General features: G+C 41.0%; 1 protein-coding gene across 1 annotated transcript in view; it reads left to right on the forward strand.

Moving 5' to 3' along the window:
• LOC116705926 (glutamate receptor ionotropic, kainate 2) overlaps positions 1-14,515 on the forward strand; it is a 77,068-nt gene extending 62,553 nt beyond the window's left edge. Inside the window, exons 17-18 of the transcript XR_004336088.1 lie at positions 10,631-10,641; positions 14,501-14,515. The gene's annotated coding sequence lies outside the window, so the exon portion shown is untranslated. The remainder of the gene's footprint in view (positions 1-10,630; positions 10,642-14,500) is intronic.

The following is a 14,515-nucleotide window of genomic DNA, read 5'->3' on the forward strand; positions in this document are numbered from 1 at the left end:
GTGTGTGTGTGTGTGTGTGTGTGTGTGTGTGTGTGTGTGTGTGTGTGTGTTTTTGGGGATGTTGAGGTTTTTGTGAGAAAGGACAAGGTTTTACCAGTGCCTGCATGCCACTGTGTGTTTTTGTCCGCAGCATTAACAGATAGTAGTTGTGATTTATCTTGTATTCCCAGTGCAGGGGCCCCCTCGATCTCACTGGAAAGGTTAAAACATACAGCCTGGAGGCGGTACTACAAAGGTCAACATGCAGTGTAGAAATGAGGAATAGAGAGAAAGACTACGAAGAAATGTACTCCTCTCCTCTCTTCGGCCTCCATACTGCCTCTGACATCCTGAAAACACACTGCACTGTTTGCAGCCAATTTCCAGCAATATGTATCCTTAAGTTCTCTCTAGCCTTTCTCCCCTGTGTTCTTCTTATTACCGCCTCCCTGTGATACCTCCAATATCCATTGTCATAAAAATAGTTGGCCTTGACAAAGTCATCTCCAGAGATTGTATATGAAAAAGGGACCTGTATAGGAAAGTGATGGCGGGTAACAAAGAGAAACTGTAAACAAAGAGCGTTCATTTAATGGACCCCCCTCAAGCCTGTATGTGCTTAGCAGACAGACTGTGAGAGAGACAGCTGGTTATAAAAAGAAAGGCACTGGGCCATTAAAGAGGAGCAGGAGAATAGAGAGAGGGCTGTGAAGAAACACCAGCTTCTTCGGTGAGTCAGATGTGTTGGTGATTAATCTGCTGTGGATGTGTCCTTCACTGGCCTGAGAGGAAGAAATGATACAGTAGCACTAGATTTCCTCCTAGTGGAGAAGAAAAGGAACTGATAGAATCAATTTTCCTTCACATTGAAATCTGTCATCATTTACTTTGAGATTCAGTGACAGGTAGGTGCCGAGAATGGTGTATTTCACTGATTATATTGTCAGACATATACATAAAAAAAGTAATTAATTCAAGGTAAAAAAATATATATAATAAGAATGTTGTGACATTGTGAATATTAAGACTTTTATGACATACTATAATAAGAGTGTTTATGACTTTTTTAATGACATACTGTCCTTTTTCTTTATGACTTTCTATAGATGATAGTTTTACATTTATATAGCTGCCATTCTTTTACGTTTTTACATGTTCATTACACACTATACTATACTATTACTTTTCATGACATACAATACTATAACTTTTATGGCACAATATACTATGACATTTTATGTCTTTTTAAATGCATACTAATAGTATGACTTCTCACAGTTTCATGACATACTATATTATGACTTTTATTGACATACTATAATAGGACGTACTTTTACTACATCTATATGGCATACCATACTATAACATTTTTACATTTTTATGACATGCTAAACTGTCAAGATTTTACATACTGTACTATTACTTTTTTGACATGCTATACTATACCTTTATGACATAGCCTACTATACTATGACTTTTTTGCCTTTACCATGACATCCTTTTACTTTTACGTGATTTTTATACTATACTATGATTTTAATGACATCATCCTTTATTGTGACTTGTTTACATTTTATGACATACTATAAAATTATAGCATGTCATGAATGTAAAAAAAGACTTTTTTCACATTTTTTTGACATTCTATTCTATGACTTTTTTGGGACATTTTAATGACATACAATTTTTGAGGATGTACCATACTAAGACCTTTTTATGACATCCTATACTATGACTTTTATGACTTTTTTATGACATACTACACTGTGACAACTCTTGTTTACATTTTTATGTCATACTATACTATAACTTTTATACATTTTTATAAAATACTGTACTTTGATATTGTAAGACATGCTGTACTATGACATTTTTTTGACATATTTATGACATAAACATTCCATTCTATACTATGACTTTTATTTACATTTTTACAACATTTTATACTTTGACTTTTACTTTACTTCTCATGACATGGTAATGTTAATTTTGCGTGCCTTTTTTTGTTACCCTTTAGCCCTCCACATTCACCTGAACGTCACGCTCAGCCTCGTCTTTGTTCACCACTGTCCTTGCTGGGATCCCCAATTCCCTACACCTGGACACCGGCTCCATGCCCAGACGCGCTGTTCAACAGTTATTCACTTTTTTGCACATTTTACTTGTTTTTTGTGAATAAATTGTGGAACTCCCCCCTGTGTCTGCATTGTATGTTCTGATCTGGTTTATATGCTCAGCAACTATACTATGACTTTTCTATGACATTCTATATTTATGACTTTTTTACAAGATACTATACTATGACTTTTAATGACTTTTTTGATGAACTACACCATGACTTTTTATGACTAAAGTAATCCTATACTACCACTTTTGTTTATGTGTTCCTTTTTTCAACATGAATACTATGCCTTTATCACTCTTTTTTGACATATTATGCTATGACCTTTTTCGATGTGCTATACTAGGACTTTTTATTAATTTTTTTCAACATGATGTACTATGACTTTTTCAACCCTTTCATCCACATACTATACTTTGACTTTTGTATCACTTTTTTATCAACATACAATACCCTGACTTTTTTCAACATTCTATATGATGACTTTTTTACTACTTTGTTCGACAGACTATACTATGAATTCTTTCACTTTTTTTGACAAGCTATATCTACCATGACTTTTTTATCACTTTTTCCAATATGCTATACTATGACTTTTTTATCACTTTTTTCCAATATGCTATACTATGACTTTATCACTTTTTTTCAATATGCTATACTATGACTTTTTTATCACTTTTTTCAATATGCTATACTATGACTTTTTTATCACTTTTATCGACAGACTTTACTATGAATTTGGATCACTTTTTTCCACATACAATACTGTAACTTTTCATCATACTATACAAGGTCTTTTTTCTATATGCTACTCTGTGACTATTTTTGACATGCTGTACTGTTACGGGGAAGGACGGACCCAAACGCACAGCTCAAAGTAACGTTATTTATTAAGGGGAAAGAGAGGAAAAGGGGAGTGGGAGGACGGAGGTGCGAGACCCGGGGATGGGAGCCAGGGAACCAGTGAGGGCAGATGGATGGTGCGGGGAATGCCGGGGTTGAGTCCTGAGGGGGCCGGGAGCGAAGGCAGGGAAGGAGGATGGCGAAACGGGAGCCAGCTGACCGGAGTGGAACTGAGGATGGAAAAGACAAGAGAGGTAAGTACAGGAGTTAACATGCAAACAGACAAGATTCTAAGCCTTAAAGCAGTCGTACTAGGAGTTCACCCAGGTAGTAGCGACACGATCAGGTGAAACTGGAGTGAAGAGCCGGAGTAGATATACTGGTGTGATGATGATGGCAGACAGGTGTGGAAGGCGGGAGCGAGAGCAGGCTGGCAGGTGTGGAGAATGAGCCGGTGGATTACACAGGAACAGGTGTGGGCGTTCAGCTGGCATTGGAGATAGGGAGAGGAAAAAACAAAAACAAAAACAAACAGCAGGCAGAGAAGCGGGAACAAAAGGCAGAAAGAAAAAACAAAAACAAAAATTAAATAAAAGGACAGACTCACGGTCAGCCGGGCCCCACCACAACACTGTACTATGACTTTTTATCACTTTTTGCGACATGCTATACAATGACTTTTTCAATAAACTATTCTGTGACTTTTTGTCGACATGCTATACTATGACTTTTTAATCACCTTTTTCAACGTACTGTACTTTGAATTTTTTATCACTTTTTTTAACATGCTATATGTTACCGGCCTCAGACCTAGGGGAATCTGGGCAGGTACAAAGCCACAGGCTGGATGCACTGTGGGATGAAAAGAGGTGGAGATACAAAAGTTGTGTCTTTCTCAAGCGCGGCTGTTATTTTCTGAGCCAAATAATTTGAGGACTATGACAACAGTAGGCCTACAAAACACTAGGACACTGGACGATAACAACACAAATTATAACTTACACTATAATTATAAATTATAATATATAAATGGTCTATAAATATTAATACTATCATTATACTAAATTTATAACAAACAAGATGTAACACCTTAAACAGATCAAAGGCTACATTGATACTTCTATGGAATATGTACAATACAAAAAACCTTGTCAGAAATCAAATAAAAAGAGTACTATATTCAGATTGAAACTGTCCCATGTCTGTTTGAATTCATCACAGACGCAACGGTCAGCCGTTGGTGTGTAAGTTTACCGGCACGCGCATATCAACGACGGCGGCTTAGCCTTCACGAACGTTGACAGGCTAAATTCACCTAGTCGCTAGCTCAAACTGCTAGTAACTACAAACCATATAACAACAATACATAATACATTCTACACAGAACTGACACATATGTCACTGAGAAAACCAACTAGTGGTATACTCGTTTGGTAACTAACATAATTAAAGCAAAGGTTTAAAAAATATACCTGTGGATTGAAAAGAGGTGGAGATACAAAAGTGTGTGCTTTCTCAAGCGCCGGCTGTTTTTCTGAGCGCTTGAGTACCGTCTCACGGCAACCCACTACGGTGAAACTAGTCAATAGCGCCATCTACTGGCATGAAGTAAAATACATGGTCATGAATACCCTACATGTAATGAATAATAAAAAAATAGGAGGGGTTAACTTTTTTTTTTAATTAAATCTCTACCCATTACACTCTCCACTAAGAGGTCTCCTGACATCCAGAACTAAACTGGACTAATGGCACAGTGGTATTCACAGACATTTGGTCAATGTCAAGTAAGTCACGGTCTTCACAAGGCCTCAGTTCTGAACAGGGAGGAAGCCTGCAGTATTTCAATCACAGGTAAGTAGTATGAAGGTAAGATTGTATGTCAATGTCTTTTATATCCTGGTCAGTGTCAGTTCTATTGTACGTCATACAGTCGGGAAGGATCAGCATCTTCAGGAAACACTGGGGTAGCAGCATGGAAAAAGGGGTACAGTACAGGCATTAGTTCCCATTCTCCAAGGTTGGTAGGAGGGGTCTCCTGGCTGGTCATAATGAAAATGTTCTGGGTTTGACTGGCCGAGTGGTCCTCCGCAGTTGTTGAGGTACTCGCACTGGCTGGGGAAAAGGCACAGCATCTATACAACATTTGAGAGCTCCCACTCTCCACAACATCATCTTTTGTTGCTCCAGTCCTTCCACAGCTGGATGGTTTACTCTTCTTGGTACGGACATTGGCTGTGCTGTCACCAAAGGATCAGATGGTCCTGGCTGCCATACATCCCCAACAGGTGTTTGGCTCAACGGTTGATTCACGGAGCCTCAGCTCCAGCTCACTGGTGTGCTTGGGTTCAGGTGGGTGGGGTCTGACAGCCCTCTCTATACAGGCAAGGGTCTGAGGTAGGAGCACTCCCTCATCATCTGAGGTGTGACATGAGACTTGGTTGCTTCTCTGGTTGGCATTTGAAGTCTCTGTCCCTGGGGCTTTCGCTTCACACCAGTGTCACAATCCTCTGAATGACTGGTAAGTCACGACAGGCAAGAGGAGGTGGTGCGGTGGAGCACCCGAGGGGTTTGTCACCTGATTCACGTGGATTCGTATACAGGTCCGTCTCCCAGTCTCAATGACACGGTGATATTCTGTTCCCAGTAGATCGAGTTTGCCGGGCCACCTCTCTCCGACAAGTTCTTGACAAGCACACGATCACCGGGTTGCAGCAAGAACTCTCTGGCACCTTGGCGTAGTGCCTTTTCCTTTATCGAAGACTTCTTGTTGTTCTCAGAGCAAATCCGGTATGCATCCTGCATCCGGGAAGCCCAGGTCTGTGCATACTCCTGCCGTGTCTGTACCAGTCGATCTGGGTCGGGATTGAATATCAGGTCAATGGGCAGCTGTGGATGTCTTCCAAAGAGGAGGAAGAATGGTGAGTAGCCCGTAGATTCATGTTTTGTGCAATTGTAGGCATGGACTATGCCGGGGAGATAGTCTTTCCACTCTGCCTTCTTTTCCTCATGGAGCGTTCTGAGCATCTGGAGAAGTGTTCTGTTCAGGCGTTCAACAGGGTTCCCCTGTGGATGGTAAGGAGTAGTTCGGGAGCAAGAGATTCCTGCCAACTGCTGCAGTCGATGGAACATAGTGTTCTCAAATTCCCGACCCTGGTCATGGTGGAGCTTTTGAGGGTACCCAAAGCGTGGAATGAAGTCGTAGAAGATCTTTTCGGCTGCTGCTTTGCCAGACTTGTTTCGAGTGGGTATGCCTGTGCACAAACGGGTGAGTGATCTACTACCACCAGGATGTACTCGTAGCCTCCTTTACTGGTACAAGGTGAGGTAATCAATAGAGAGCAGCTCCAAAGTGCACTCGTTGTGATGGAGCCCATTGGTGCTTTCATGACAGCAGGTCGTTTTGTTTGATGCATGGCACTGGCGGATGACATAATTTTCGATGTCGCGCTGATAAAAGGCCAGTAGAACCGCTGCTTGCAAGGTGGATGACTTTATCAGCGCCCCACGTGTCCCATGTCACGTGCAGGGGTTTGAGCACAGTTGACTTGAGTGCTTGAAGGACAGTTGTTTATTTCTGTCCCCCTGCTGTACAGAATACCATTATCCAGTTTGAGCTTGTTCCTCCATGCATAAGTATTCGGTTTCTGGTGATGTTGGCCTCGGTCTTTGTCTCGGATTACATCCACACCCTTTCAACCGGATCACCTCGGCAATGGACTCACTCCTTTCTGGGCGGCTTGATGTCCTCTGGGGTGAACAGGGGTGTCTAACCAGAGGGGGTCTACATCACAGGCGGAGATCTGAAGGGCGGCAGGCAGGAACAATCCTCATCTCTTGAGCTTTATTCCTGCCAGATAGAAGCTACAACTTCTGGTGGCATATCTCAGTGTACTCCTTCAGGTGGTCTTGGAGGTTCACTGGAAACCTTGATAGTGTATCCGCATCAACATTCACCTTGCCTGGCTGTACTTGATGTGAAGTGGAAGTCGGCTAATTCGCCAACCAGCGATGTCCAACTGCGTTCAGTTTGGCGTGCTCAGGACGTAGGTGAGGGGATTGTTATCTGTATACACAGTGAATGTTGTTGCATAATAGGATAATCACGGATTTATCACATATGGCCCACTTCAGAGCAAGACTCAAGCTTACTGGAATGGAGGTGGTAATTTTTCAGCAGGCGTGAGGGACCTGGACCATAGCAATAACCCGGAGTTGGGGTGTTCTGTTCCTGGTAGAGCACTGCCCCCAAACTCTCTGGATGCATCAGTTGTAGGATGAATGGCAAATCGAAGTGGGGGAGGCCAGATGGGGGGTGTTTGATCAACATGTCCACCAGGCGGGAACAACAAGCACTGTGTTCGGGGTCCATTGAAACTGGTGTCCTGGATGGTAACTGACCATTGCTCTTGCCTTTTTGGGTGGCGTGGTCGCAACCGAAATCTTGTTGGATGGAGAGGATGTTCTTGAAGCTTAAACAGTGGTCGGGCTATTCTGGAAAAAGTCCTGGATAATGAGCGAGTAGTAGCCAAGAAACCAAGTAAAGGCGGACCTCGCAACATTCTGGCTCTCTCTCTTCATCTCCAACACCTCTTCAGGTCTTTGGGATCTACCTCAACACCTTCATCTGTGACCAGGCGTCCAACATATCTCACTTGCCGTTTGAACAGTCCACACTTTTTCGGACGCAGCTTCACACCATGGCTCTTAAGCAACACAGAACTGTCTTAAGTCCTCACACATGGCCCTGGAAGTCTTGGAAGCAGAGCACATCATCCAGGTAAGGAAAACGATTTATCCCTTAGACCGGCCAGCATGCCTCCATGCAACGTGGAATGCGGCCGGGGCGTTGGTGAGGCCAAAGGGGAGGCGTATCCACTCGTAAAACCCCCAAGGTGTGCTAAAAGCTGTCAGGTGCCGGCAGGTCTCTTCAACAAAGCTTGGTGGTAGCCATGCCCTGGTCGAGTATGGAAACCATGAGTTGCCTCCTAAATTGTCAGCAGGTCTTGGATGCGTGGAGCGGGTGGCGGTCAGGGATGGTTTTACTGTTCAGCCCCGGAAGTCCACACAGAGACGTAGGCTATATATCCTTTTTCTCACACAGACCACAGAGAGAGGATGATGAGGGGGATTTTCTCAGCCACGGTCAAGAAGTTGAAACATAGTCTTTTACTTCTTGATACAAGGCTGGGATGGAATTGTAAGACTTTTGGACTGGTGTTTCATCTGTAAGGTTGACTCGAAGTTGGAGGTCGGGAATACAACCAATGCGTATCGTCTCTGGCAAACACATCCGACTGCTCAAATAACATTCCTTAACTAGCCTCTTTTATCCTCAGCTAGGTGTGATACGTCAACAGGAGGGTGCCACTTGTCTTCAGGTTAGGCCGTGTGTGCTGTCTTGCTCTTCCTTTAGTGAATCATTACATCACTAACTGTGCTGAAAAGGTTGGGCAATGTCCTGCGGCATGTGCTCAAGACTCGGGTCAGATTCACGTCAGCACTTCCTCAAGAGTGTGCCGAGAGTGATTCTTTGGGGCAAATAATGGCATGTTGGGTTGCATTTTGGATGGGAATTTTAATGCATTTTGAGAGCCCACAAGGAATGTCAACTAAGCAGGAAACGTTCTAGACCTCAGGACAGGTGTTTTCTATTAGAGGCTCGAAACGCTGGTATGGTTCCGTGCAACCCCTCAACCCGGCCTGATTCATAGACTCTACCAGCTGGGATAGTGACACCTTTTGCCTGTGTGTACTGTACACAGGGCTGTCTCGTCAGGGTGTTTATTGAAGGGCAGTAACTAAAGCCTCAACTGGTCCTCAGAGGCACTTAAAGCGTCAGTCAGGATAGCACAATTCACAGTGTTGTCATGCGCTTGTGATGATCTCAGCTTGACATTACTTCCTAACAGGGGACAGTGACAAGTTGACTGAACGTAGGGGCACCCAATGGTCACCGATCCATGGCGTCACTACAAATCTGCAGGTCAACTCTGCCCATCCATCAGGGGAACTTGTGTACATTTGCTGCTGATATTTCAAAAGACTGATTAGCAAAGAGGGACTGAAGTGATGGATTTTGACGTGGGTAAGGCTCTGTCTATCCAGGCTTTGCTGACCATTGTCACCTGAGCCCCTGAGTCTAAAAGCATTCAATTGGCACACCATTGATGTTGCAAGAGACAATACAACGTTTCCATGAGCTGGGCTATGCGTTTTTTTTTATCTGTTTGGCATGGTATGGGTAGCGGCTCGATTAACAGTGGGGAATGCTATTCACAGGCACTGGCTGCCCTGCTCCAGCGACCTCCTCCCGTTTCCCGAAGGCTTCCTCTGTAGACAGCCAATAGCTCGGTGTCCTGCGGCCACATACAAAACAATGGGGACAGCTCAAGGTCGCTCCTACGCAGTCGTGGCATCTACCCTTTTGTCAGTTGACAGTGACTGCAGACGACTAACAGCTGTGCCAGGGCGGCCAGAAGGTACACGTCTGCAGACCGATCAACGATTGTCATGGTCTGGTCAGTGCGGTACTTGGACAGTCAGCTCTCTGATTGCATCACGGTTAGCCTGTAACTCTGCGTCAACTTGACTAGGTTTTGTCGCATCAGTCTGTCCGTCATGGTATATGGGCACTGCTTACAGTCACAGGCCTAGACTTACATTGCCCCAGGCGTTTTAACCTCCCCTCTTCCTCAGTCATGGATTGGTCATCTGTCTCTACAGAAAATCATCACCAACCTGCATGTCCGAATAAAAGGTTTGATGTCATGTCTAACATAGGTGTTCCTCTCATTTAGACCTTGGTAGAGTGTGGGTAGAAAAGTACCCTGTACAAGCCTTCTGTCATAGCTAAACTTACACCAGGTTGCTGTGATTCAAAATAACTCTCTGCTTTAACCCCATAAGCCTGTAGAGAAAATGCTGTGGACTCTCCCTGTATGTTGTCTAGCATTACTGAGCTCTGAAAGAGCTCGGTTACACTTTTATCCTGATGTGAGAGCGGAGAAAACTTTTAAAACCGTTCATGTTAGATCATCATGGTTAGTGAGCATTTCCCTGAATGTACCGGTTTAGTTATCTTCAGAACAGCTCTAATAATTTCCGTCTCGCTAAACCCCTCTTGTAACGCAGCGGTCAATCTGCTTACAAAGACCATTAAAGGAAATGTCAGACCCGTGTCAGCTATCTGACCAAGTGTATCTTACACTCTCTACGGGGGAGCAGGGCAGTTACATCAGACAGTCTTACTACCTGGTTGTTATTGTTGAGGCCAAGCTTGTCCTAACGTGGTGACACAAGGGTACCAGTGAAGTCGGCAGGGCTGGTCCCGTAGTAAACAGGTGCATGAGTATCTCTGTATGGGTGACGGGTGTGTATACATGTCCATAGATGCATGTGTGGGTGTCCTTGTGTGGAGGAGGGAAGAATTGAGGGTGGGTTGCACTGTGCCGTCCAGCGAACAGTGGACCACAGACCTCACCAGACCCGGAGTCGGTCGATGTCAGTTCCATAGCAGATCCTGGAGAGAGAGAAGCTGAGCCAGCCTCTCATCTTCCATCGCTTTCAACCTCTCACTCTGGAGGTCAATGATGAAGTCTAGAGCTCTGGCTCACTAAGGCCCTCAGTGCTTTCACCGCCATCTTCAATTTCCATGGCAACCGACTGCAATTGACTCGAACTCAGCGCTGGCAGCAGTTGGGGATCGGGATCAACATTCGCCGTGGGGTTACTGAGTCATCGTGACGTCTCACGGTGACCGTTGCTCTCTGGATGACGCTCAACACAGCAGCCTTCCCTGAAGCTTGGACACTGGTCTCACCGTCGCCGTGACTGCTACTATACCTCGCTTTTCTGGATTTAATCCCGGACGGGCCAATTGTTACCGGCCTCAGACCTAGGGGAATCTGGGCGGTACAAAGCACAGGCTGGATAGCACTGGATTGAAAAGAGGTGGAGATACAAAAGTTGTGTCTTTCTCAAGCGCCGGTGTTATTTCTGAGCAAAAATAATTTGATGACTATGACAACAGATAGGCCTAACAAACACTAGGACACTGGACGATTAACAACACACAATTATAACTTACACTATAATTATATAAATATATAATATATAAATGGTCTATAAATATATTAATACTATCATTATACTATTAATTTATAACAAACAAAAATGTAACACATTAAACAGATCAAAGGCTACATTTGATTACTTCTATGGAATATGTTACAATACAAACAACCTTGTCAGAAATCAAATACAAAGAGTACTATATTCAGATTGAAACTGTTCCCATGTCTATGTGATAATTCATCACAGACGCAACGGTCAGCCGTTGGTGTGTAAGTTTACCGGCACGCGCATATCAACTGACGGCGGCTTAGCCTTCACGAACGTTGACAGGCTAACTTCACCTAGCTCGCTAGCTCAAACTGCTAGTAACTACAAACCATATAACAACATATACATAATACATTTCTACACAGAACATGACAACATATGTCACTGAGAAAACCATACTAGTGGTATACTCGTTTGGTACCTAACATAAATTAAAGCAAAGGTTTAAAAATATACCTGTGGATTGAAAAGAGGTGGAGATACAAAAGTGTGTCTTTCTCAAGCGCCGGCTGTTTATTCTGCTGCGCTTGAGCTACCGTCTCCACGGCAACCCACTACGTGAAACTAGTCAATAGCGCATCTACTGGCATGAAGAAAATACATGGTCTGAATACCCTACATGTAATGAAATAATAAAAAAATGGTGGGTTAACTTTTTTTTTTAATTAACCTTCTCTACCCATTACATATACAATGACTTTTTTGACATGCTAAATATGACCTTTTCAACACACTATACAATAACCTTTTTTCTATATGCTATTCTGTGACTTTTTTTGACATGCTATACTGATTTTTTTAGCACTGCTGAAAAAGGTATTTGTATAGTGTGTGGAAGAAGTTATAGTATGAAATGGCAAAAAAGTGTCATAAAGTCTTAATATAGTATGATGAAAAATTTAATAAAAGGTCATAGTATAGCATGTCGAAAAAAATTACAGAATAGTATACAAAAAAATCATTGTATAATATGTTGAGAAAGTTGTGTTGCATGTCAAAAAAAGTGATGAAGAATTCATAATATGGTATGTCAACAAAGTGATAAAAAGTCATAGTACAGCATGTAAAAAAAATCATAGTATAGTATATAGAAAAAGGTCATTGTATAGTACGGTCAAAAAGTAATGAAAAGTTATAGTATAGCATGTCAAAAAAAGTCATGCTATAGTAAAGACTGTTCAAAAAAGTCATAGTATTGTATGTCGATTAAAGTGATAATGTCATAGTATAGTAAGGTGAAAAAAGTGATAAAAAAGTCATAGTATGGTATTTTGAAAAAGTGATTAAAAGCCAAAGTATAGCATGTTGACAAAAGTCATATTAGTATGGCGAAAAAAGTCATAGTGTACAATGTTAAAAAAAGTGATTAAAGTGATTGCATAGCATGTGGAAAACGTCATAGTATTGTATGTTGAAAAAAAATCATAGTATAGTGTGTCGAAAAAAGTCATAGAATAGGACGTCAATGAAATTGACAAAAAGTTATTCTATAACACGTCAAAAATGTCAAAATATAGTATGTCGACAAAAGTCATAGTATAGTATGTTTAAAATGTAATTAAAAGTGAAAGTTTACCATGTAAAAAAAGTATAGTAAACTGATAAAAAAAAGTCACTTTATAGTATGCTGGAAAAGGTATTTGTATAGTGTGTGGAAGAAGTTATAGTATAAAATGGCGAAAAAGTGTCATAAAGTCATAATATAGTATGTTGAAAAACTTAATTAAAGGTCATAGTGTAGCATGTCGACATGCTATACAATGTCTTTTTTATCACTCTTTTGACATACCATGACTTTTTTTTGACATACATTTATTACTTTGTTGTGACTTTCTATGACTTTTTATGATATACTGTACCATTCTGTTACTTTTTTACATTTTTATGAAATACCAGACTTGTTATGATAGATTACAACTTTTTATGACACACTATACTGTGACATACTGTACTATAACTTTTATGACATATTATACTATGACTTTTTCCCATTTCAATGACGTACTACACATTTTTATGTCTTTTTGTGACATACTATTCAATGACTTTTTGTGTAAATCTTGTTTTATTACTTTTTATGACATACTATACTATGAGATTTTGTTACTTTGTTATGACTTTTTTATGACATACTATACTATGACTTGTCATGACTTTTTATGACATACTACTGAATTCTATTACATTTTTATGACACACAAGACTTGTTATGATATACATGTTTATGACATACTATACTATCATTCTTTTCTTTTTTGTGACATACTATACTGACTTTTTATCACTTTTTATGACATATACTATGACTTTTTTAACATGACACACTATACTTTGATTTTTTAATGATATGTTATACTGTGACTTATTATGACATACCATAGCCTGACTTGTTTCATGACACACCATACTATGACCTTTTAGGTTACACTTACCATAATGCAACTGTGTTGCAGCAGCTTTCGTTAGAGCTCCCCATTATGGTAAACACCCATGACTCAAACTCTAAACCTTGGGTTTGTAGTGTAAGATGTTTTTTTTTTTTATTTGTAGTACAAATTAATTAATTCATTGTGGTACTTACATTGTTTTGTTAGTTCCTTTGTAGCTCTGGAGAAGCTTCATCAAGTCTTTTTTCAGTATTACTTCCCATAATTTGTAAACTGTTCTTGATGTGTCAAATTGGTGGAATTCCCCTTTAACTGTGAAATTTACTTTTGTAATAGAAAGTGTCTGTGCAGTGTGTATGTTTGAATTTTACAATCTGAATCACATAGAAAATAATATCAGAATAAGCATTAAACCACTTCAATGTCTAGTAGGAAATTTTACATACTTTAATGCCAATATGATAGGTTTATTTTCCAATCAAGTAAAACATTTAAGACATATTTAATAACCCAATCCAAGATTCACAGAAATAAAAAGGCAGTACACTTACATTGGGGCTCAAATAATGAGTGATATGCACATAGAAGAAAATTTTTCCCCATTCAAAAGCAATCAGTGCTCGGCTCTAGACGTACTCCAGAGAAGGAGAGCCCAGAAGACACCCTCTGGCCACGATACAGAAAGTAAAAACATTAACAAACATGAGAAATGTGAGGGTATTAGTCAATACAAGGAGGTATCTGCATTTTAAACTGGTTGGATGTATAGGTCCATGTTCCAGTATGATTTAATGTACTGTACATTAACACAATATGAATCAGACATAATACGGTTCAGTTAAAAAAATAATCATCATAAATGATCATCCCCTAGAATACACTGTTTCTCCAGACAAGGCAAAGCACAGAGCAGCTGACAAAGGCAACAAACCTACTTAACAACCACATGAGGGAGCACTGAGACTGGCTGCTGAGGTTTTCCTGTCTGGCATCATGGCATATTACATCCTGTCTTGTCTCCAGAGGCTGTTGGTACATTGTCAAGGATAATTCAGGTTTT

Source organism: Etheostoma spectabile, chromosome 18 (genome assembly GCF_008692095.1).
Source record: "Etheostoma spectabile isolate EspeVRDwgs_2016 chromosome 18, UIUC_Espe_1.0, whole genome shotgun sequence".
Lineage (NCBI taxonomy): Eukaryota > Metazoa > Chordata > Actinopteri > Perciformes > Percidae > Etheostoma > Etheostoma spectabile.